This window comes from Schistocerca gregaria, chromosome 11, assembly GCF_023897955.1.
Source record: "Schistocerca gregaria isolate iqSchGreg1 chromosome 11, iqSchGreg1.2, whole genome shotgun sequence".
NCBI classification, from domain to species: Eukaryota; Metazoa; Arthropoda; class Insecta; order Orthoptera; family Acrididae; genus Schistocerca; species Schistocerca gregaria.
This window is the reverse complement of record NC_064930.1, coordinates 124,440,260-124,466,385: the sequence shown is the minus strand read 5'-3', so window position 1 is coordinate 124,466,385 and position 26,126 is coordinate 124,440,260. Positions and strand designations below refer to the sequence as shown.

The following is a 26,126-nucleotide window of genomic DNA, read 5'->3' as shown; positions in this document are numbered from 1 at the left end:
CCCCCATAAATAAAAGTCAAGAGGGTTGAGGTTAGGAAAGCGTGGAGGCCATGGAATTGGTCCGCCTCTACCAATCCGCCGGTCACCGAATCTGTTGTTGAGAAGCGTACGAACACTTCGACTGAAATGTGCAGGAGCTCCATCGTGCATGAACTACATGTTGTGTCATACTTGTAAAAGCACACATTCTAGCAGCACAGGTAGAGTATCCCGTATGAAATCATTATAACGTGCTCCATTGAGCGTAGGTGGAAGAAAATGGGGCCCAACCAAGACATCACCAACAATGCCTGCCCAAACGTTCACAGAAAATCTGTGTTGATGACGTGATGGCACAATTGCGTGCGGATTCTCGTCAGCCCACACATGTTGATTGTGAAAATTTACAATTTGACCACGTCGGAATGTAGCCACATCCGTAAAGACAACATTTGCACTGAATTGAGGATTGACACATTGTCAGATAAACCATTCACAGAAGTGTACCCGTGCAGTCCAATCAGCTGCTGATAGTTCCTGCACACGCTGTACATGGTACGGAAACAACTGGTTCTCCCGTAGCACTCTTCATACAGTGACGTGGTCAATGGTACCTTGTACAGCAGCAACTTCTCTGACGCTGACATTAGGGTTATCGTCAACTGCACGAAGAACTGCCTCGTCCATTGCAGGTGTCCTCGTCGTTCTAGGTCTTCCCCAGTCGCGAGTCATAGGCTGGAATATTCCGTGCTCCGTAAGACGCCGACCAATTGCTTCGAATGTCTTCCCGTTGGGACACCTTCGCTCTGGAAATCTGTCTCGATACAAACTTACCGCGCCACGGCTATTGCCCCGTGCTAATCCATACTCCAAATGGGCATCTGCCAACTCCACAGTTGTAAACATTGCACTGACTGCAAAATCACGTTCGTGATGAACACTAACCTGTTGACGCTACGTACTGATGTACTCGATGCTAGTACTGTAGAGCAATGAGTCGCATGTCAACACAAGCACCGAAGTGAACATTACCTTCCTTCAATTGGGCCAACTGGTGGTGAACCGAGGAAGTACAATACATAATGACGAAACTAAAATGATCTCTAACATGAAAATTAAGCGTTTCCGAACACATGTCCACGTAACACCGTTTCTTTATTTGTGTGTGAGGAATGTTTCCTGAAAGTTTGGCCGTACCTTTTTGTAACACCCCGTATATAGATATATTATGACTTTTGAACACTATTAAGATAAATCCATTGTTTGTTCTCTATCAAAATCTTTCATTTGCTAACTATGCCTATCAGTAGTTAGTGCCTTCAGTAGCTGTCAGTTTTGGCGCTCTCTGTATTGCAGTAGTTCGAGTAACGAACGTTTTTGTGAGGTAAGTCATTTGTGAAAGGTATAGGTTATTGTTAGTAAAGGCCATTCTTTTGTAGGAATTATTTAAAGTAAGATTGTGTTGCGCTAAAAATATTGTGTGTCAGTTTAGTGTTCTTCGCAATAAATAAACAGAGAAACGTTTGAGTACGTTTAGTTCTTATCAGCTGTTTGGAAATAAAATAACGTAAGAGGTTTATCAGCACAGTAATTCATTTATTTCTCTAAGGGGATGTTTCAATACCTCATATATTTACTCATGTAAAGTACAGGAGATAGATATTTACCAACAGCACAGCTGAATGGAGCAATATTTCATCTACAGACTGTCATTTTTCCACTAAGTCACCATTATTCGCTATGCACTTTTGTTAACTATAGAACAGAGACTGCATGTCACACTTGTAAAAATCAGACCAGCTGGGGCTAACCACTTCCTTAAAGCATAAATACACCTGCAGCTGTTCTTATGATTTTATTTTATTTTGTTGCTACCAGTTTCAGCGCTCCACTGCGTCACCTTCAGGTTGTTTTGATGTGGTACAGGTTGATATGATCCCCATGCATAACACATGCACTCCAACCATCAACTGCCATCTCAGCATCTGAGTGTTGAAAATGGTCGCCACATAGTCCATCTTTCAGAGGCCAGGCCCAAAGAGATAGAAGCCTGAAGGTGCCAAATGGGGACTGTACGCTGGATGTTGTAAAACACTACGGCCAATTTTTGCAATGAGCTGGGTGGTCGCCAAACTGCTGTGTGGCCTGGGGTCATCATGTTGCAGTTGGAAGTTGGTCTTCTCTGGCCTTAACCTGCAAAGCCGGCCGGTGTGGCCGAGCGGTTCTAGGCGCTACAGTCTGAAACCGCGCGACGGCTACGGTCGCAGGTTCGAATCATGCCTCGGGCATGGAACTGTGTGATGTCCTTAGGTTAGTTAGGTTTAAGTGGTTCTGGGGGACTGATGACCTCCGCTGTTAAGTCCCATAGTGCTCAGAGCCATTTGAACCATTTAACCTGCAAATTCGGGCTTTCAGCTTAGTCGGTGCCATCTTGAAGAATGCTGAACTGACAGTTTCTCCAGGCTCCAGGACATTCCAAAACAGCACACCCTGGCTACCCCAGAAGACTGTACATGCCACTTTGCCTGCAGACAGCTGGGTCTCGAATTTTTTTCTTTGACAGAGAATTCGTATGTCGCCCTTCTGTGGATTGTCTTTTGGACTGTGGCTCGTAGTAGTGTTCAGAAAATTTTCAGTCTCAGCTTCGCATTGGTCCAGCAGGTCCCGACAGATTTCCATTTGATGAACTTCTTGTTCTGTAAGCATCTGTGGGATGTGACCGCTCAATGTCATTCAGTACGATCACGAGGACACCCCTCGACCGACGTTAGCAGCTGTGGTGTCACTCGCCTTCATACATGGCAGTGGACGTTTGGGAATTCGTGACGCTAGCTCAATGATCGTCAATTGATGTAAATGTTATTCCCGGCTGACTCTTAATTCAATTACTAGCACGGGGGTGAGAAGAAAGAACACATCCTGGTGATACCAGCATTATGCGTATTTAGATGTTCGATTAATCTGAATGGTTTGCAATGTTCCAGCGATTCTATTCGACAAAGACCACTTTCGCAGACAAACATGCAAGTACGTAATGGATGTTCAGTTTCTCCATGTAGTTCGTCGCAGTCACACATTATACATCCGCTGTAAGAACAAGTTCATGCATTTACATTTTCGGTGTCCCACAATATTGGTTGGCTAAATACGAGGGCTGTCCAGAAAGTATGTTATGATCGGTCGCGAAATGGAAACGACTATGAAAATCCGATAAAGCTTTGCAAAGATGTGTTGGGTAGTGTCTCTAGTATGACTCTAGGTAGAATTATGTCGCTCTTTTCATTCCTGAGCTCTTAGTGAGCACGTAAAGATGTTATAGAAAATAGTGTCCCCCGCCAAGTACGAGGGCCGGGTGAGAAATTTCGCCTGAAGCTATGCATCCAACATTACATAACTGTCGTGCTGTTTCTTCTTCAAGACAATTCTTAGCCGTATTCTGCAGGGGCAATGAAGATGCTCCTGCATCGTTTCAATTGGAAGTGTTTGGTTACCCACAATACAGCCCGTAATTGTCTCCCACTGAGTTTCATCTCTGGTCACATGAACCGCTGTCTATGAAGACATTTTGGCACAGACAACTAGCTGTAGGCCAGCGTGGAGAATTGGCGGAAAGCTCTGGCGGCTGCCTTCTATGATGAGGGTATTGAAAAGTTGGCACAACGCTACGACGAATGTCTGAGTCAGAACGGCGACTAGGTAGAGAAGTAGCTGGGAGGTGTAGCTAACTGTTACAAATGAAACATTTCTTATATTCACTGTGGTTTCCATTTCGCGATCAATCGAAACTTACTTTCTGGACAGGCCTCGTATTATGACGATACGTTGTACACAACTTCCACAGATATTGTTTGTCATGTAGCCAAGACTACGTAATGAAGCCAAAATCGTGGATAAAATTGAAATGTAGTTAGTTTATTAACACCTTTCTTTTCACTAACTAAATATGAAGTATGAATCGGGATTGGAGGTGATGATCCTATCCTTCTTTTCAGTATTAGAATGTTCGATATCGTGTTCTGAATAACGCGTGTCATATAATGTCCAAATATCGACACGACCCAGGCTCTGATTTCGGCACTATTCTTCGCTCTCGAAATGTTCGACGTGATTGTTTTTCACATGCAGGGTTCAATTTAACGGTGTATGCACTGTTTTTAGTATTTTAGGTCGACGTTAATTATTATCTGATAGTTAATAAGCAAACTATTTTTAAGGTGGCGCGTTGTTTGTATCATTTACCCCCGCAACCGTCCAAGGATGTTGTTGTTGTTGTGGTCTTCACTGCTGAGACTGGTTTGATGCAGCTCTCCATACTACCCTATCCTGTGCAAGCTTCTTCATCTCCCAGTACCTACTGCAGCCTACACCCTTCTGAATATGCTTAGTGTATTCATCTCTTGGTCTCCCTCTACGATTTTTACCCTCCACGCTGCCCTCCAATACTAAATTGGTAATCCCTTGATGACTCAGATCATGTCCTACCAACAGATCCCTTCTTCTGGTCAAGTTGTACGACAAACTTCTCTTCTCCCCAATCCTATTCAATACTTCCTCATTAGTTATGTGATCTACCCATCTAATCTTCAGCATTCTTCTGTAGCACCACATTTCGAAAGCTTCTATTCTCTTCTTGTCCAAACTATTTCACTTCCATACATGGCTACACTCCATACAAATACTTTCAGAAATTAAGATTCTCTCAATGTTCCGCGCACACGCGTTTCACAATTTTATAAAATGCAGAATTACGTAAACTATAGCTTTCTGTTGCGTACAACTTTCGTGGGCTCCACAACCATAATAGTTTGCCAAGAGTATTTTTCCCAGCTAAGACAAAGTTCTAATTATGTTGTCGGAATTATTTTCGCTTCACCCGAGAATAAACGTCTGTGATCACTTCATCACGCGTAATGTATTGTAAACGTGCTTGAAGAGTCTTTAAATAATCTCCTTATCAAATTTCGCAGTCGCGTACCACTTTTTCATCGACCAGCCCGATCGCGATAATTGAAGGTAGAGAGGTCAATACTGTGTTATATGTTCTTTTATATGTATTAAAAAACAAACGCGCTCCTATATCTTTCAAAATGGTTCAAATGGCTCTGAGCACTTCGGGAGTTAACATCTGTGGTCATCAGTCCCCTAGAACTTAGAACTAGTTAAACCTAACTAACCTAAGGACATCACGCACATCCATGCCCGAGGTAGGATTCGAACCTGCGACTGTAGCGGTCGCTCGGTTGCAGACTGAAGCGTCTAGAACCGCACGGCCACACCGGCCGGCTATATCTTTCAGTCCCGCTTGGTCTTTGCTACTTTGCTTTTTACTACTTTTCATTCTATTGCTTCTTAGTAATACTGTGCAGTTATTAAAGTGTCGCAATACTTTCCCCTTTTTTAATTTTTCCAAAATAAAGTCTATTTATCCCCGATTTTGGTTAATATGATGCTAATTCACACGCCTGCCCACAAAGTACAGTTATACGGTTAACTTCAAAGCGTCACCTGTGGCCCCAATCAGGAACTGTCTCAGTGCACCAGCTTCAGTTGCATCCTGTTTGTGAGCACACAACAGTATTCAGATCTGAACTTCTCTGATAATTGGCAAGTTGTGTTGTTTCATTGGCATAAGACACAATAGAGTGAGCAAGCTGTAGGCAAACTATTGACTACTGCAATGAAGAAGAAGAAGAAGAGTCCGAGAATAGCTTCTTGTGGTACACCTGTGCTTATTTTCATCGAGGAGGAATTTACATTTCTGACAGAGACAAATTATTTTCTACTGCTTAAATAAATTATGTGATCAAAAGTATCCAGACAGCTGGCTGAGAATGACTTACAAGCTCGTGGCGCTCTCCATCGGTAATACTGGAATTCAATATGGTTGGCCCACCATTAGCCTTCAGGAAAGCTTCCAGTTTCGCAGGTGCTGCAACAACCGTAGAGGGAGACCAAAGCTTGAATACCGTAAGCGGGTTCAGTTGGCTGTAATTTGCAGGAGGCATGCAGAGATGAAAGGGCTTTCACAGGACAGACTAGCATGGACAGCCGCATCAGACGAATATGCGTACCGAAGACGAAAACAACAAGAACAACTTATACGTGGTTCAAGTTAATAGCAGTGAGGGACGCGACAACGATGAATGGCCGGCTAACTGACACGCCTGCCCCCAAAGTACCGTTATAGGGACCCATCTCGCACAGGCTTTGCGATAACTGAGATGCTTCAAGACCGTCCCCAAAGTATTACAGCCGACGCAGTTCTCCGGTCGTCATCCGACGACCTGCACGGTCGAGCTGATCGAGACACTCTCCACTGCGAGGGATCGACCGGGCAGTGGCTTGTCATGCACGCTCTGAAGCTGCCACCTCGAAAATGCCGAACCCGTCGCCTCACACTGCTCAACTCTACTCTAGCGTCTCCATACACCTTTAGCAAGCGCCAACGGATTTCAGTCGGAGCAGTTTCTTCAGTGGTGAGGCATTCCCTGCCACATCGCTGTTTTATATGGGCATCCATATCAGACTCCGTCTTGGAACACACTTCTCCTGGCGCCAGCTACCGCAGAACAACGGAACCACCTGCAAATGGAAGAGGAAGCTTGAAGCCTTAGCACTGCACGAACTAAATCTGGCGCGGGCGTCCAAAAGCACCGCAAAAACGAGGACGCATTACTTTCGGAAAGACCATAGTATCGCACTTGAAACGCCCCCTTAGAAAAAGTTATAAATGACTGTGCTTAAACTGGCACACAATATTTTTAGCGCAACGCAATCTGACTTTCAAAAAAACCCTGCAAATGAATGGCCCTGTCTAACAATAACCTATACCTTTCATGAATCACTTACCTCGCAAAAATCTTCGTTACTCGAACTACTGCAATACAGCAAGCGCTAATACTGCCAGCTAAATAAAAGATTCTAACTACTGAAGTCACTAACTACTGATAGGCATAGTAAGGTTCAAATGGCTCTCACCACTATGCGACTCAACTTCCAAGGTCATCAGTCCCCTTCAACTTAGAACTACTTACACCTACCTAACCTAAGGACATCACGCACATCCATGCCCGAGGTAGGATTCGAACCTGCGACCATAGCGGTCGCGCGGTTCCAGACTGTAGCGCCTAGAAGCGCTCGGCCACCCCGGCCGGCTGCATAGTAAGCAAATGAAAGAATTTGATAGAGAATAAACAATGTATTTACCTCATTAGTGTTCACAAGTCGTAATATATATATATATATATATATATATATATATATATATATATATATATATCAGTTCCTGACGTCCAGTCTTACAAATTTACTGTTTCTGATGGACACACGCCCAGATCATCCGCTCTAAAAACTCCGCCATCTCTCTCCCCACATCCACCACTGCTGGCGCCTCACCTCCAACTCCGCTACGCGCCGTTCACATCCAACTGCCCAGCGCTACAATAGCAAAATATTCCAAGAGTGCAAACCAGTCACAGACTGCACACAGCACAGTCCGTGATTGTCATATAGAGCGCTACGTGGCGTTACCAACATAATAATCTAAACAGCCTACTTACACACTATGTAATCAAAATAATCCAGACAGCCCAAAAAGATACATTTTCATTTTAGGTGCATTGTGCTGCAACTTCTCCCAGGTACTCCCTATCAGCGACCTCAGTAGTCTTAGACAACGTGAGAGAGCAGAATGGGGTGCTCCGCGGAACTCACGGACTTCGAACGTGGACAGGTGATTGGGTGTCACTTGTGTCATACGTCTGTTCGCCGGATTTCCACACTCCTAAACATCCCTAGGTCCACAGTTTCCGATGTGATAGTCAAGTGGAAACGTGAAGGGACACAAAAGCATACAGGCCGACCTCGTCTATTGACTGACAGAGACCGCCGACAGTTTAACAGGGTCGTAATGTGTAATAGGCAGGCGTCTATCCGGACCATCACACTGGAATTCCAAACTGCATCAGGATCCGCTGCAAGTACTACGACAGTACACTGCAACTACTACAAACAGAGTGCAGAATGGCCTGTAGGCGGCAGCATAGTGCAGATGCACACATACCGTCGCAGTACCAGTATAAAGATGGCCGCCCCACTTGCGACTTGCGCCAGGGAAGAACAGCGTTCTGTTATTCGGTTTCTGCACACTGAAGGTGTGAAACCTTCTGAAATTTATCGACCAATGAAGGTTCAGCATTGTAATGCATGTTTGTCACAGCAGCAACTCTACGAATGGAGTAGGAACTTGGCAAATGGTGTGACTTCAGTGGAAGATGCTCCTCGTCCAGGTCAGGCACAAAGAGTTGTGACTCCACAGAACATTGCAGCAGTTGAAGCCATAGTGAAGGAAAACCGCCGAGTGACACTGAATGACACTGCAGCATGTTTACAGATTAGTCATGGGCCAGCAGACCACATTGTGCTCCAGTTTCACAAAGTGTCTGGAAGATGGGTGCCACGGCAGCTGACTCCTGAAATGAGAGAACGATGTGTTGATGCTTGTGAAGAACTTCTTCGGCGCTTTGAACGAGAAGGTGATGGCTTCCTCGCGAGAATCGTTACTAAGCACGAAACCTGGGTTCACCTCCAGCAACCGGAGACGAAGAGAGCGAGCAAGGAATGGCGACATTCCTCATCACCACAACCAAAGAAGTTTCGAACAGGACCATCAGCAGAGAAGGTTATGCTCACTCTCTTTTGGGACGAAAAAGGTGTCATTTTGGAGCATTACGTGCCTAGAGGGACCACTGTCACCAGTGCATCATACACAGATCTCCTAAAAAACCATCTGCGGTCTGCAATCAAATCAAAGCGACGTCGATTGCTGTCAGCAGGCGTCCTTTTGCAACATGACAAGGCAAGGCCCCGCACTGCCCGTACAACAGTTGCAACAATCACAGACCTGCATTTTGAGTGTCTTCCTCATCCACCATACTCACCACACCTTGCCCTAAGTGATTTCCGTATCTTTGGACCACTCAAAGACGCAATGGGAGGAAAGAAGTTCCGTTCTGATGAAGAGGTACGCCACCCTGTCCACGAGTGGTTGCGCGGACTACCAAAGAATTTTTTTTGTAAAGGAATTTATGCACTTTGTAAACGCTGGAGGACTTGCATGGAGCGTGGGGGAGATTGTGTTATAAAGTGATACAACTTCGTACCACTTCTCAACAATAAATGACATTTTAAAAAATATTTAAGGTTTTCATTTGACTCACCCCCGTACATCCCTGCTTCATTTGATCGTAAGTCAGTGATGTTCTTGTTGTTGTTGTGGTCTTCAGTCCTGAGACTGGTTTGATGCAGCTCTCCATGCTACTCTATCCTGTGCAAGCTTCTTCATCTCCCAGTACCTACTGCGACATACATCCTTCTGAATCTGCTTAGTGTATTCATCTCTTGGTCTCCCTCTACTATTTTTACCCTCCACACTGCCCTCCAATGCTAAATTTGTGATCCCTTGATGCCTCAGAACATGTCCTACCAACCGATCCCTTCTTCTAGTCAAGTTGTGCCACAAATTTCTCTTCTCCCCAATTCTATTCAATACCTCCTCATTAGTTATATGACCAACCCATCTAATCTTCGGCATTGTTCTGTAGTACCACATTTCGAAAGCTTCTATTCTCTTCTTGTCCAAACTATTTATCGTCCACGTTTCACTTCCATACAGGGCTACACTCCATACAAATACTTTCAGAAACGATTTCCTGACACCTAACTCTGTACTCGATGTTAACTGATTTCTCTTCTTTAGGAACGTTCTCCTTGCCATTGCCAGTCAGCATTTTATACCCTCTCTACTTCGACCAACATCAGTTACTTTGCTCCCCAAATAGCAAAACTCCTTTTCTACTTCAATTGCCTCATTTACTACTTTAAGTGTCTCATTTCCTAATCAGTGATAGCCATCCAATAAACATCAATTCTGGCATATATAACTCATTTAGGAGTAATGTGTAGGATTTTGCTCGCAAACAGTCACGTATATTCAAAAGTGTACCCACCCACCCACCCACCCACCCACTCACCCCCCCCCCCCCCACACACACACACACTAATATTGGACTATGTAAAAGATTTTTTCGGGTTCTGTGTACGAAAGAGCTTAGCTTTCTGCACTAGGAGAGTTTGCACTTCCTCATTTTAACTCTCATATACCTCCCATGTTCATGAACTTCTAGACAGGCTATACTCCCTAGCCGCTCCGCACAGGGCCAACGAAAGAGGTTCGATGCCCTTTGGCGTGTCCACTGTGAACGTCAAACCGCACAACTCTAGAGTGTTGCAGATGTCGCAGCATTCATGTGCGGTCTTGCATTATCGTGCTGAAAGTCTGGGTGCTCCAGGTGTGGAAGAACTCTCCCAATTCGCACTTCGATTATAGCACGTTTTTTGTTACGCACCGAACAGTTACGTTACACACCGGCGTGTGCTACGCTGTAATTCGGAGTCATCTAGCAGCAGACGGCTGCAAATATGGAGACATGAAGAATAAAGATGTGGAATCTTAACAACGTTTGCCGGCCGCAGTGGCCGACCGGTTCAAGGCGATTCGCCGGCCGCGGTGGTCTCGCAGTTCTAGGCGCGCAGTCCGGAACCGTGCTACTGCTACGGTCGCAGGTTCGAATCCTGCCTCGGGCATGGGTGTGTGTGATGTCCTTAGGTTAGTTAGGTTTAAGTGGTTCTAAGTTCTAGGGGACTAATGACCACAGCAGTTGAGTCCCATAGTGCTCAGAGCCATTTGAACCACCTAGGCGCTTCAGTCCGGAACCTTTCAGATTACACTGATATAATAGCTCCCCACTTAGCAATCATATACAACCGCTCGCTCACAGCTGGATCTGTACCTACAGATTGGAAAATTGCGTAGGTCGCACCAGTGTTTAAGAAAGGTAGTAGGAGTAATCCATCGAAGTACAGACACATGTCATTGACGTCGGTTTGCAGTAGGGTTTTGGAGCATATACTGTATTCAAACATTGCAAATAACCTGGAAGGGAACGATCTATTGATACGTAATCAGCAGGGTTTCAGAAAACATCGTACTTGTGCAATGCAGCTAGCTCTTTATTCGCACGAAGTAATGGCCGCTATCGACAGCGGATCTCAAGTTGATTCCGTATTTCTAGATTTCCGGAAAGCTTTTGACACCTTTCCTCAGAAGCAACTTCTAATCAAGCTGTGGACCTACGGGGTATCGTCTCAGTTGTGAAACTGGATTCGTGATTTCCTGTCAGGAAGGTCGCAGTTCTTAGTAATAGACGGCAAATCGTCGAGTATAACTGAAGTGATATCAGGTGTTCCCCAGGGAAGCGTCCTGGCACCTCTGCTGTTCCTGATCTATATAAATGAACTGGGTAACAATCTGAGCAGTTCTCTTAGGTTGTTCGCAGATGATGCTGTAATTTACCGTCCAGTAAGGTCATCCGAAAACTTTATCAGTTGCAAAGCGATTTAGAAAAGATTGCTGTATGGTGTGGTAGGTGGCAGTTGACGCTAAATAACGAAAAGTGTGAGGTGATCCACACGAGTTCCAAAATAAATCCATTGGAATTCGATTACTCGATAAATAGTACAATTCTCAAGGCTGTCAATTCAACTAAGTACCTAGGTGTTAAAATTACGAACAACTTCAGTTGGAAAGACCACATAGATAATATTGTGGGGAAGGCGAGCAAAAGGTTGCGTTTCATTGGCAGGACACTTAGAAGATGCAACAAGTCCACTAAAGAGACAGCTTACACTACACTCGTTCGTCCTCTGTTAGAATATTGCTGCGCGGTGTGGGATCCTTACCAGGTGGGACTGACGGAGGACATCGAAAGGGTGCAAAAAAAAGGGGAGCTCGTTTTGTATTATCACGTAATAGGGGAGAGAGTGTGGCAGATATGATATGCGAGTTGGGATGGAAGTCATAAAGCAAAGTTGTTTTTCGTCGCTGCGTGTTCTATTTACGAAATTTCAGTCACCAACTTTCTCTTCCGAATGCGAAAATATTTTGTTGAGCCCAACCTACATAGGTAGGAATGATCATCAAAATAAAATAAGAGAAATCAGAGCTCGAACAGAAAGGTAAGGTGTTCGTTTTTCCCGCGCGCTGTTCAGGAGTGGAATGGTAGAGAGATAATATGATTGTGGTTCTATGAACCCTCTGCCAAGCACTTAAATGTGAATTGCAGAGTAATCATGTAGATGTAGATGCAGACTGCTACAGTCGCAGGTTCGAATACTGCGTCGGGCTTGGATGTGCGTGATGTGTTTGGGTTAGTTAAGTTTAAGGGGAGCCGTAGGTGCCTATGCTGTGCATGTTAAAATCACTAAGTTTGAGGAACATTTATGTATAAATTACCAAATAGGAAAATTGGAATTTTTTTTACATTTAGAATGGTTTAGTATTGCAGTTATGACAGACGGATTTTGGAGTATCTTTTCTAGTTTCCTTCCAATTATTATTTTTTTTATTAATGACCCGTTGTATACATGGAAGAATCCTGGAGATACTAAAACGGATCAGATAGATTATATAATGGTAAGACAGAGATTTAGAAATAAGGTTTTAAATTGTAAGACATTTCCAGAGGGCAGATGTGGACTCTGACCACAATCTATTGGTTATGAACTGTAGATTAAAACGGAAGAAACTACAAAAAGGTGCTAATTTAAGGAGATGGGATCTGGATAAACTGAAAGAACCAGAGGCTGTAGAGAGTTTCAGGGAGAGCATAAGGGAACAATTGACAGGAATGGAGAAAAGAAATACAGTAGAAGAAGAATGGGTAGCTCTGAGGGATGAAGTAGTGAAGGCAACAGAAGATAAAGTAGGTAAAAAGACGAGGGCTAATAGAAATCCGTGGGTAACAGAAGAAATATTGAATTTAATTGATGAAAGGAGAAAATATAAAATGCAGTAAATGAAGCAGGCAAAAAGGAATACAAACGTCTCAAAAATGAGATCGACAGGAAGCGCAAAATGGCTAAGCAGGGATGGCTAGAGGACAAATGTAAGGATGTAGAGGCTTATCTCACTAGGGGTAAGATAGATACTGTCTACAGGAAAATTAAAGAGACCTTTGGAGAAAAGAGAGCCACTTGTATGAATATCAAGAGCTCAGATGGAAACCCAGTTCTAAGCAAAGAAGGGAAGTCGGAAAGGTGGAAGGAGTATATAGAAGGTTTATACAAGGGCGATGTACTGGAAATGGGAGATGATGCAGATGAAGATGAAATGGGAGATACAAAATGCGGGAAGAGTTTGACAGAGCACTGAAAGACGTGAGTCGAAACAAGGCCCTGGGAGTAGACAACATTCCATTAGAACTACTGACAGCCTTGGGAGAGCCAGTCATGACAAAACTCTACCAGCTGGTGAGCAAGATTTATGAGACAGGCGAAATACCCTCAGACTTCAAGAAGAATATAATAATTCCAATCCCAAAGAAAGCAGGTGTTGACAGATGTGAAAATTACCGAACTATCAGTTTAATAAGTCACAGCTGCAAAATACTAACACGAATTCTTTACAGACGAATGGAAAAACTGGTAGAAGCTGACCTTGTGGAAGATCAGTTTGGATTCCACAGAAATGTTGGAACACGTGAGGCAATACTAATCTTACGACTTATCTTAGAAGAAAGATTAAGAAATGGCAAACCTACATTTCTAGCATTTGTAGACTTAGAGAAAGCTTTTGACAATGTTGATTGGAATACTCTCTTTCAAATTCTAAAGGTGGCAGGGGTAAAATACAGGGAGCGTAAGGCTATTTACAATTTGTACAGAAACCAGATGGCAGTTATAAGAGTCGAGGGACATTACAGGGAAGCAGTGGTTGGGAAGGGAGTGAGACAGGGTTGTAGCCTCTCCCTAATGTTATTCAATCTGTATATTGACCAAGCAGTAAAGGAAACAAAAGAAAAATTTGGAGTAGGTATTAAAATTCTAGGAGAAAAATAAAAACTTTGATGTTCGCTGATGACATTGTAATTCTGTCAGAGACAGTAAAGGACTTGGAAGAGCAGTTGAATGGAATGGACAGTGTCTTAAAAGGAGGATATAAGATGAACATCAACAAAAGCAAAACGAGGATAATGGAATGTAGTCAAATTAAATTGGGTGATGCTGAGGGAATTAGATTAGGAAATGAGACACTTAAAGTAGTAAAGGAGTTTTGCTATTTAGGAAGTAAAATAACTGATGATGGTCAAAGTAGAGAGGATATAAAATGTAGACTGGCAATGGCAAGGAAAGCGTTTCTGAAGAAGAGAAATTCGTTAACACCGAGTATAGATTTAATGGTCAAGAAGTCGTTTCTGAAAGTATTTGTGTGGAGTGTAGCCATGTATGGAAGTGAAACGTGGACGATAAATAGTTTGGAAAAGAAGAGAATAGAAGCTTTCGAAATGTGGTGCTACAGAAGAATGCTGAAGATGAGATGGGTAGATCACATAACTAATGAGGAGGTATTGAATAGAATTGGGGAGAAGAGGAGTTTGTGGCACAACTTGACAAAAAGAAGGGACCGGTTGGTAGGACATGTTTTGAGGCATCAAGGGATCACAAATTTAGCATTGGAGGGCAGTGTGGAGGGTAAAAATCGTAGAGGGAGGCCAAGAGATGAATACACTAAGCAGATTCAGAAGGATGTAGGTTGCAGCAAGTACTGGGAGATGAAGCAGCTTGCACAGGATAGAGTAGCGTGGAGAGCTGCATCAAACCAGTCTCAGGACTGAAGACCACAACAACAACATTAATGACCCAATTTTTTTTACAAATAATTGCTTTATAATTAAACTGTAATGAAACTACAGAACATATTGCCAAATGGCTGTGTTACAATGTAAGTTTGACCACTAGGAGTGCTGTATAAAAATTTCATCTCTTTAGCTTGAGTGGATTTTGAGAAAATGTTCCTTATATTCGAAAAATTCTAATTTATGGGAAATGGCTATCAAAGTTTCTCAATACATTCCTGCACTATAGGATGGATTATCAGGGTCTTCTTCTTCATCCTCCAAAAGCTGCCTCTTCTGTCTTCTTTTCTGGCCTGTTGTTCCATCATATTTCATATGCCTTTGTCTCCTTTCTTCTCCTCTTATCCTTTCTCTGTCAATATTTCTTAGTGCTTGTACAGTGTTCACCCCAGCTGTAAATCCTAATGTCTTCAAAACTTAACACTTCCCACTGTTCCCTTGGTTGTAGGTTGCTATTGCATGATAAATGCCAAAGTGCAGTGTTTTAATGCTTACAAACACCCTTTTAGGAATCACTCTCATTAGGATTCTGCATCTTTCCATGTAGACATTAGTGTAACAATTCTGGCTGTGCTAAGTCATGAAAAATTGGTTTTATTGCATTTATCACAGCTGCTGCCAAACCATGTTTGTGATCACAGTCCTTTTTTGCATTATATTTGCACCAGGAATCTTTTGGGCACAGGCTGTGTTGAGGGTATTCATTGGAAGAGGCAGTATGAACGAACAATGCCCACACTGCTTTTCGCCTGTCACTAAGATTACTAGTATTTTGTCTTATAGCATACCCATAGTATCTCTGTAGACTTTCAATCACCTCATCAGTAAGCCTGTCTCTCCCTCCTATTGTCTTTACATCACTGAGCTTACTTGAACCCTAAGTTCGATTGAGCCTTCAAAGCCGTTCACCCATATGCTTTTGCACATGCCCAATGCATTCCAACTTTTCAACTACAAATTCATTTCCATATGGTTTCAGTTCCTCTATAGCCTTGAAACCTTTGGAGTCACCATCCCCAAGGTAGTATTTGTACCTAACGTTGTATCTGGGAACTGTACATTCAAAAATTAGTTTCACTCCATCCACTTTCATTGATCCACTTGGTCCACTAAAATTTGCCTCACATGTTCCACTGTGCTCTCCTTTGATTTTAACTTTTGCATTTTCAATGGTTTGATAATATTGCAACATCTATCACTTTTGCACTATCAGCACAAGTAGCAGTTACAACCCCATTCAGGGATTTATGACCCCTCTTTTGCCAGGAACCATCTAATGCCACTACCAAATCCCTAGAACCACCGTTCATTTCTACTGATTCCTCCACTGCTTCCTTCATGATTTTCAAAGCCACATTTTCAACAGAGGATCCTACCAGTTCACAGTAGTACCCAAATTTGCTTGGAGGCGATGTCAACTTCATAATATCACAAAACAGTTTACCAGCAGCAGACCCTTTTCGAAATGACCGAAGACCATACACAAGTCGAACATTCACATCGAACACTCTAGATCGTCTATTTTACCAAAGATAATGGCATGTGAATTGTAGAAAGTCACTTGATACTTGCAACATGCACAGATTATCTTCATCTCACAAGCTAAACCAAAGTGCTTTGTTATCTCTAGTCCCACTCCTACACTTGAACACATTTTGCACAGAACACTTTCTTTCAGCACAGAAGATAATAACCCAATATTCAGTACTTCGTTAGTATCATCACTGTCTCTAACATATTCACGAAATCTGTCACTTCCACCAGTCAGCTTCTTGCTAGAAGATGTCGCAGGGCTATGGCCGGCCATGTGTTGCTTAGCAGAAGAACGCACTGTTTCAGTAATTGTAGTATCGCAACTTGGTATTAGTGTTAATTTTCTTTTCCCTACGTTCTTCCTCTTCTTATATACGCGGTTACTAAAACGTGGCGTCGTAACCAGAACAACGCTTTACACAATAAGTATAGTACTACCAACAACAGGCGCAACACTGAACTAATTCGAAACGGTAAACGGTAAACAGACGATGTTCCGCGCTCTTAGCGCTTCATTTGTCACAGAAAACAATGTAGCCAACCCTTGCATACTCGCTGTATGCAGGCCGAGAAAATCCCAAGCAGTTCGCCAGGAAGTCACGAGAGGGTGTTAGAAGCATTCAACGGCCGCCCATTTCCTCTGAAGGCGTGGGGGAAAATGGTAATAACTCCACTTCTAGGGCGAGTAGAACAATAATTCAGTTTACATTAAAAAGGAATGTTCCAATTAATTTTTGGTAGCAAAAAAAATCGTAATTTTTTGGGTTTGATCACCTCCGGCTCCCCTTAAGTAGTTCTACGTTCTAGGGGACTGATGACCTCAGATGTTAAGTCCCATAGTGCTCAGAGCTATTTGAACCATTTAATAACGTTTGTTTCATTTAAAATATTTAAGAGCTCTGAGATACACAGCTATACAAAATTCGGGTGTGTTACTCTTGAGGACGCCCTCATAAGTCGCTTCGCACCTTGCAGTGTCTTACTGAGCACTGCCTACCGTCAACTCTATTTAAAACGAAGGTCTTCAGTAAATTCCGAATGTTCTAATTTTCCTTGTTGTTTTTGTTCTTTCTTCAGAAACTAGCGTTGTTACATCGAAAAATCGTCCTTTGATTTAACTAACGTACTTTGTAGTAATGTACGAAGTCTGTTCAAAAAATTCCGGATCCTACGTAATTTCGCGCCAATGGTGAGTTCGAGCGAAATGCGATTGGCATCCGCGCATACGCGCCTGTGTATTGTCTTACCACCGCCAGTTTCATTGTTGTATCTCTGTTAGTTGTTCAGTGTTGAATTAAGTAGAGCGTTGTGTCGCACAGTCTGCGAATTTCGAGATGGCAGAGTAAGTGGAGCAACGCGTCTGCATTGACTTTTGCACGAAATTCGAGAAAACCTTTACAGAGACACGCCAAATGATGCAGGAAAGCTACGGTGATGAGTGCTTAAGCCGTACTTTGGTGTTTAGAATGGTTGGCACGGTTTAAAAATGACCGGACGGAAGTTAAAGATAACCCCCGTTCAGGACGCCCTTGGACGTCTACCGATGACGCTCAAGTCAGTTACGTCAAAGAAATTGTGTTTGCCAGTCGAAGACTGACTGCCGGAGAGAGTGAATGTAACACTTCAGTTGGATCGTGTCATGAAATCCTGACACTGCGTCTTGGAATGCATCGTGTTGCACTGCTCATGAGTCAAGACCAGAAAGACCGACGCCTCGCAATCTGTGAAGAGGTTTTGGGTCGCGCAAATGAGAACGAGATGTTCCTTCAGGTTAACTTAACTCGTAATGAGATGTGGGTCTACGGTTATAGTGTTGAGACCAAGGCTCTAACTTCACAATGGGTCAGCGAAAGCTCGTCACGTCAAGTGAAATGTCCAAGCCATGCTGATCGCTTTCTTTGACTGTGAAGAGTTAGTTCATCATGACTTGGTGGCACAGGGAGAATCAGTTGACCCGTGGTACTATGGGGAGGTGTTACGACTCCTGCGAAAAAATGTGAGAACGACACGGCCTGAAATGTGGCGAAACAATTCGTGGATGTTGTGTCTCAATAACTCACCCGCACATTCATCCCTGATAGGGCGTGGCTGTTGCACAAAAAAAACGAAATCTCTGTGCTGGATATTCGTCCGTACTCTCCAGACCTGGCGTCTAGGGACTTTTTCTAATTTTCAAAAATTGAAAAGCGCGTTGAAAGGACGAAGATTTTGCAACGATCCACGAGATAAAACAAAAATTCGCAGACAGGCACTTCGAGCAATTCAGCAAGAGGCGTTCCAAGGCCGCTTCCGGATGCGGTGTATCAATTGTGGAGGAAGGTATTTCGAAGGAGACGCTGCACAATAAGTAAAAGGTTTCCAGAGTGAGATCTTTCACTCTGCAGCGGAGTGTGCGCTGATATGAAACTTCCTGGCAGATTAAAAATGTGTGCCGGACCGAGACTCGGACTCGGGACCTTTGCCTTTCGCGGGCAAGTGCTCTACCATCATTATTTTTTTTATTTTGTGTGTGTGTGTGTGTGTGTGTGTGTGTGTGTGTGTGAAGCGAATCATCCCCGATGCCCAATCAGACCCACAACCCCAGACGAGAGCCGCAATGTCGGAAGAAAAAAAAAATACACTTGGACGCGAACAGGCGACTACAAGTCTAGAATGCACGACGCTTACCATTTTTTTTTTTTACAGACGCTCTATCCGTCCTTTTTTCCCATCAATCCAATTTTTTAAACCAATTTTATTTTTATTTTTTATTTATTTATTTATTTTATTTTTTATTTTTAGGATGGTCAGTGCGTGGTAACGACGCACTAGCAGTGGGGTCTCTTCACGGCACTGCCAGTACGTCCAGGCCCAAACCCCTCCCACCCCTTTTTTCATGTCCCCTGTTGGGTCATGGCACTAAGTGTGCAGAAATCTTAACATAAATTTCCTATTCTCCGTTGTAAGAAAGACAAAGAAACCACTTCTGTGAGTAGAAACTGAACACTGATAAAAACTTAACAATTTTTCTTGAATCACACAAATACTTTGGAAGTCGAACACGAGTAATTCTGAGAACTAGCACTCCTGAAAGAAAGGATACTGCGGAGACATGGCTTAGCCACAGCCTGGGGGATGTTTCCAGAATGAGACTTTCACTCTGCAGCGGAGTGTGCGCTAATATGAAACTTCCTGGCAGATTAAAACTGTGCCCGACCGAGACTCGAACTCGGGACCTTTGCCATTCGCGGGCAAGTTTCACATCAGCTCAAACTCCGCTGCAGAGTGAAAATCTCATTCTGGAAACATCCCCCAGGCTGTGGCTAAGCCATGTCTCCGCAATATCCTTTCTTTCAGGAGTGCCTGTTCTGCAAGGTTGGCAGGAGAGCTTCTGTAAAGTATGGAAGGTAGGAGACGAGGTACGGGCAGAAGTAAAGCTGTGAGGACGGGGCGTGAGTCGTGCTCGGGTAGTTCAGTTGGTAGAGCACTTGCCCGCGAAAGGCAAAGGTCCCGAGTTCGAGTCTCGGTCCGGCACATAGTTTTAATCTGCCAGGAAGTTTCATATCAGCGTACACTCCGCTGCAGAGTGAAAATCTCATTCTGCAATGTTCACTGTGTACAGAGGCCACCCCTGGTAGCTGAGTGGCCAGCGCCACAGAATGTCGTACCTAACATCGCGGGTTCGATTCCCGGCTGGGTCGGACATTTTCTCCGCTCAGGGACTGGGTGTTCTCATACAATGAAGGCTTTCACAACCGGATGTCTCATCTGCTGAAAATTCTTCCGGGTTGTATGGCCAGGAAGTTTCAAGTAAAAGGTAATCGTATAAAATTTTTGTGAATAAAGTTCCGGAATATTTTTAAACAGACCTCGCACAGTATCTCTGTACTCTTGTTTTACTTGCATCAAAATCTGTTGGAGCTGACGGCGTAATAATGCGTGGCGACCTCAGAAAATTGACTATCCTCGCCGTCAGTTCCGTCATGTGTGACACGCCTGCATCTTTAACATAAAGTGGCTCTCCACATACAGGGTGTTACAAAAGATACGGCCAAACTTTCAGGAAACATTCCTCACACACAAATAAAGAAAACATGTTATGTGGACATGTGTCCGGAAACGCTTAATTTCCATGTAACAGCTCATTTTAGTTTCCTCAGTATCTACTGTACTTCCTCGATTCACAGCCAGTTGGCCCAATTGAAGGAAGGTAATGTTGACTTCGGTGCTTGTGTTGACATGCGACTCACTGCTCTACAGTACTAGCATCGAGCACATCAGTACGTAGCATCAACAGGTTTTGCAGTCAGTGCAATGTTTACAAATGCGGAGTTGGCTTATGCCCATTTGATGTATGGATCAGCACGGGGCAATAGCCGTTGCGCGGTACGTTTGTATCGAGACAGATTCCCAGAACGAAGGTGTACCGACAGGAAGACGTTCGAAGCAATTGATCGGCGTCTTAGGGAGCACGAAACATTCCAGTCTATGAATCGCGACTGGGGAAGACCTAGAACGACGAGGACACCTACAATTGGCGAGGCAATTCTTCGTGCAGTTGACGATACACCTAATGTCAGCGTCAGAAAAGTTGCTGCTGGACAAGGTAACGCTGACCACGTCACTGTATGGAGAGTGCTACGGGAGAACCAGTTGTTTCCGTACCATGTACAGCGCGTGCAGCTGATTCGCTTCCACGGGTACACTTCTGCAATTAGTTCATCAGACAATGTGTCAATCCTCATTTCAGTGCAAATGTTCTTTTTACGGATGAGGCTTCATTCCGACGTGATCAAATTGTAAATTTTCACAATCGACATGTGTGGGCTGACGAGAATCCGCACCCAATTGTGCAATCACGTTATCGACACAGATTTACTGTGAACGTTTGGGCAGGCATTGTTGGTGATGTCTCGTTTGGGCCCCATGTTCTTCCACCTACGATGAATGGAGCACGTTATCATGATTTCATACGACATACTCTACCTGTGCTGCTACAACGTGTGCCTTTACAAATACGACACAACATGTGGTTCATGCACGATGGAGCTCCAACACATTTCAATCGAAGTGTTCGTACGCTTCTCAACAACAGATTCGGTGACCGACGAATTGGTAGAGGCGGACCAATTCCGTGGCCTCCACGCTCTCCTGACCTCAACCCTCTTGACTTTCAGTTATGGGGGCATTTGAAAGCTCTTGTCTACGCAACCACTGTACCAAATGTGGAGGTTCTTCGTGCTCGTGTTGTGGACGGCTGTGATACAATACGCCATTCTCCAGGGCTGCATCAGCGCATCAGGGATTCCATGCGACGGAGGGTGGATGCACGTAATAAAATGAGCTCTAACATGGAAAGTAAGCGTTTCCGGACACATGTCCACATAACATATTGTCTTACTTTGTGTGTGAGGAATGTTTCTTTAAAGTTTGGCAGTACCTTTTAGTAACACCCTGTAGAGAGTACTGAGTAACTAAAAAAATCGTCTGTCTATCGTTATGATTTTTAGTTCCTTCACGTAATGGCTCTAAGCACTATGAGACTTCACATCTGAGGTCATCAGTCCCGTAGACTTAGAACTACATAAACCTAACTAACCTAAGGACATCACACACATCCATGCCCGAGGCAGAGTTCATTCATCGCCAGCCGTATTCTTAAAGTCTCTTTGCATGCTGTTGAATGCCGTTCCATAGCAAATTTGTGGTGCTCGTCGATTATGATGGGTAGTTTGGTTTGTGGGGCGCTTCTCTGACCGGTCATCAGCGCCCGTACGAAGTCCCAAGTTCTACACGGTCGAACTTTTTTACACAGTCCAATCGAGCCACTGTCACGAATGGTGATGATGATGATGATGATGATGATGATGAGGCTGAAGTGGTGAGGACAACACAGACACCCTGTCCCCAGGCAGAGAAAATCCCCAACCCAAGTTGAGAATCGAATCCAGGACCACGTGATCCAGAGGCAGCAACGATAGCCACTACACCACGAGCAGCGATCCCCGTCGATTATGCGACTACATAATACACCGACGCTCTTAAATTAAGGATAATGCTGATACATGGTGAAACAACGCTCTGGTGGGCGGTTTGCGGGTTTATATCACCTCAGGGTATGACCCTCTGTGCATTTGACCTGCGGTCGTCGCACGGTGTCGCTGGCAGCAGTGCACATACACAGAGGTGTGTTGGTGCATGTCAGAGTACGGTCCAGTGAGTAAGTGTGCAGACGTTTTCAGACCTGCTAATGGTGACTGTGCGTTGAATGTAGCTAAAAGAACACGTATTGATGACGTTATGAGGGGTAGAATGCTAGGGCGACTGGAGGCTGGTCATACACAGCAGGTCATAGCATGGGCCTTCCGTGTGCCACAAAGTGTGATCTCAAGATTATGGCAAAGATTCCAGCAGACAGGAAACGTGTCCAGGCGCTAGACTGCGAGACGTCCACAGTGTACAACACCACAAGGAGACCGATGTCTCACCATCAGTGCTCGCAGACGGCCACGGAGTACTGCAGGTAGCCTCGCTCTGGAACTTACCGCAGCCACTGGAACAGTTGTCTCCAGACACACAGTCTACGGACGACTGAACAGACACGGTTTATTCACCTGCAGACCTGCAAGGTGCATTCCACTGACCCCTGGTCACAGGGGAGCCGTAACGCCTGGTGTCAAGAACACAGTAGATGGTCATTGGAAGTGTGGTCCCAGGTTACGTTCACGGATGAGTCCAGGTATAATCTGAACAGTGATTCTCGGCAGGTTTTTATCTGGCGTCAGCCAGGAACCAGATACCAACCTCTTAATGTCCTTGAAATGGAGCTGTATGGAGGTCGTGGTTTTTCGGTGTGGCGTGGGATTGTGATTGGTGCACGTACACACTTGCATGTCTTTGACAGAGGAACTGTAACAGGTCAGGTGTATCGGGACGTCATTTTTCACCAGTATGTAACGCCTTCTCAGGGGTGCAGTGGGTCCCACCTTCCTCCTGATGGATGATAACGCATGGCCCCACCGAGATGCCATCGTGGAGGAGTACCTCGAAACAGCTGATATCAGGCGTATGAAGTGGCCTGCCTGTTCTCCGTACCTAAACCCCATCGGTCACGTCTGGGATGCTCTCGTTCGACGTATCGCTGCACGCCTTCAGACCCCTACGACACTTCAGGAGCCCCGACAGGCCCTGGTGCCAGAATGGGAAGCTATACCCCAGCAGCTGCTCGACCACCTGATCCAGAATATACCAACCAGTTGTGCGGCCTGTGTACGTGTGTATGGTGATCATATCCTGTATTGATGTTGGGGTGCATGTGCAGGAAACAGTGGCGTTTTGTAGCACATGTGTTTTGGGACTGTTTTCTCAGCTTGTCACCAATACCGTGGACTTACAGATGTGTGCCGTATGTGTTCCCTATGTGCCTATGCTATTAGCGCCAGTTTTGTAGTGCCACGTTGTGTGGCACCAACTTCTGCAACTGTCCTTAATTTATGAGCATGAGTGTAGAAAGAAGTGCCTCGAAACTTGCCAGCTGATGAAGAATATCTGCTAAAATTAAGCATTTCGAAAGAAAAGACTATCTTCGATTACCACAAACATAAATATTTACACAAATACAACCCCATTTTTGGGAAAATGTTGTTGGCACCCATTTCGTACTCACAAAAGAAAGTTAAAATGGTTTGCGTAAAATACTAGTTGAATACCTTTCCAACAGTAATAATGTGGCTATTAACCTAATTTCTGGACAAGCTCTAAGTCCAACCTGTGGCTCAAGAAAATTTGTACAAAAAGCAGTTGAAGAGGTAGCAAACAGTGTTGAAAATGTCCCTGAATTTCTTCCTGGGTCTTTTGAATTAGTTGAGGATAATACGCTGCAGAATCTTTTTCTGGAAGTTTGAAATTACCTCTTTGTGTAAAATAACAAAGCTTTACACAGAACATATCCTGACTCCACAAGATGTGTTCAAATACTGCCGACAGAAAATTACTGGAGTTAAATATATATTTGTTTCTTCACCTGAAATTGAAAAAATCAAACGAAAACTGATTGAGAAATTTGAATATTGTTTATCAGTTAAAAGAAAGAGAACCGACAGATGTTGCTTCCAAAGGCTCAAACTTCGATGATCATCAAACTGCATCACTTTTTTCAAACGTATCATCTTTCACAGATATTGACTTTATTGTTGGCATCTACTATGAGAAGTGGTGGCTTGGAAAAAGTGAAGACAAAAGTGAAGATGACAATTGTGTTTTGGTGCATACCTTTCACCCCTTTGGGGCAAAAACGTCCTTTAAACTTTCCAAAAATGGTACTGCTGGGGTGCCTGCAAATAAAACAGTATGAAAGGTGACACCATTGGAACTCACAACGGTGTCTGGTAGAACAGACAACGCAACTGATAAACTGTGCAATTAACTATCATCTTTGTTTATCTCTCTAATGGAAATTGCAGTTGGCAAGTATTTACGACTGAAGTTTAAATCTAAATACATAGACAGTCATTATTGTGTGTATACTATATTGAATTGTAGTACAAAAAAGTATCGCTATGTTAAGTTTAAGAATTATAGCACTTACCTATTGTTATCACTGCCCATTGTTACTTAAAAGTAGAAATACTCGAACACTTATTGTATGAAATGGTTTAAACATCATTGAAACAATGTCAATTGTAATAATTTCAAACCTTTGTTTGCTACATTTGCACTGAACGAGCGTGTCGAATGGTCTCGTTTTCACCTAAATTCACTGCTCTATTACTCTCAATGTAGTTGAGTCTCAGTCATTTTTTTTTACGTGTTCCTTTGAGTATAAAGAACATTCTGTAAAATTTTCACTTGTTTTCATTCAGTTACTTTGTAGATACTGACCTCTGAAAATTGACATTAAAAGGTTTTTGGCCTTATTTGACAGGTTCTAGAAAAAACAGGAGTGCAATCCCAGGCCTAAAAGTTATGCTGCAGGTAGTTATGTAAGTACACAACACACAAATGACACACTATTAGTGAGTCTCTCTTTCTTCATAAAAATTTACGTTCCTAAAAAGTAACGACTGATAAATTGTTTCTGAGCCTTTACAGAAAGAGTTTGACTAACTCTTTTGCGTAAGAGAAAAATTAAAAAAATGTGTGCCTGATCCATCTCATCCTAAACACACTTGTTTTTTAATTGTCCTGGTATCTTTTAAAATAACATGGCAATTAAACATTCAGAAAACTACGTTTTCCATTAATATTTTCCCAACCGCCATTTTAGAAATGGCTCCCAAAAAATGGCTTATAAATTTTTTTCAATCCGTGTTGTGTGACTGTATACGTATGTGGAACTCTTGATAAACAATGTTTTCTTTATATCGCGTGATTTGAAATGGAGTGACCCTGACACCTGACAGACACAGAGATGTTATTTTTTCTACTTTTTCAAATTCTAACCATAGTCTTAAAACTGAGGGTCTTTTAGTGGACAAACAGTGAGGCTTTTGGAAAGGTATGGGCAGCAGAGAGGCAGTTTTGACGTTCCGACTGATAATGGAAACAAGACCTGGAAAATATTGAGACATGCTCATAGGATCTGTCGAACTGCAAAAAATGGTTCAACAGTGTAAAATCATGTAAGATGTTCGAAATGCTTGGAAAATTATTAGTCGAGGAAAGTGCGCAAAACTGAATACCCCATTTTGTTCCTGATTTTAAAGAAATAAAAAAAAGTTAAATCGTGTCTGAAAAGCATAAAATATTTACATTTTAATGTTGTACAGCATTTACAATTTACTCTCAGAAATTGCTATTAAAAGTTGTTATGAAAATATTATTTTCAAAAACCTTACAAAAAAGATTTGCCAAAATTCGAGCCTTTCTGAGATAAACAAAAGA

General features: G+C 43.4%; 1 protein-coding gene across 1 annotated transcript in view; it reads left to right on the top strand.

Annotated features, from left to right (window-relative positions):
* LOC126295059 (voltage-gated potassium channel subunit beta-2-like) overlaps positions 1-26,126 on the top strand; it is a 1,105,917-nt gene that overhangs the window by 497,233 nt on the left and 582,558 nt on the right. The window lies entirely within an intron of this gene.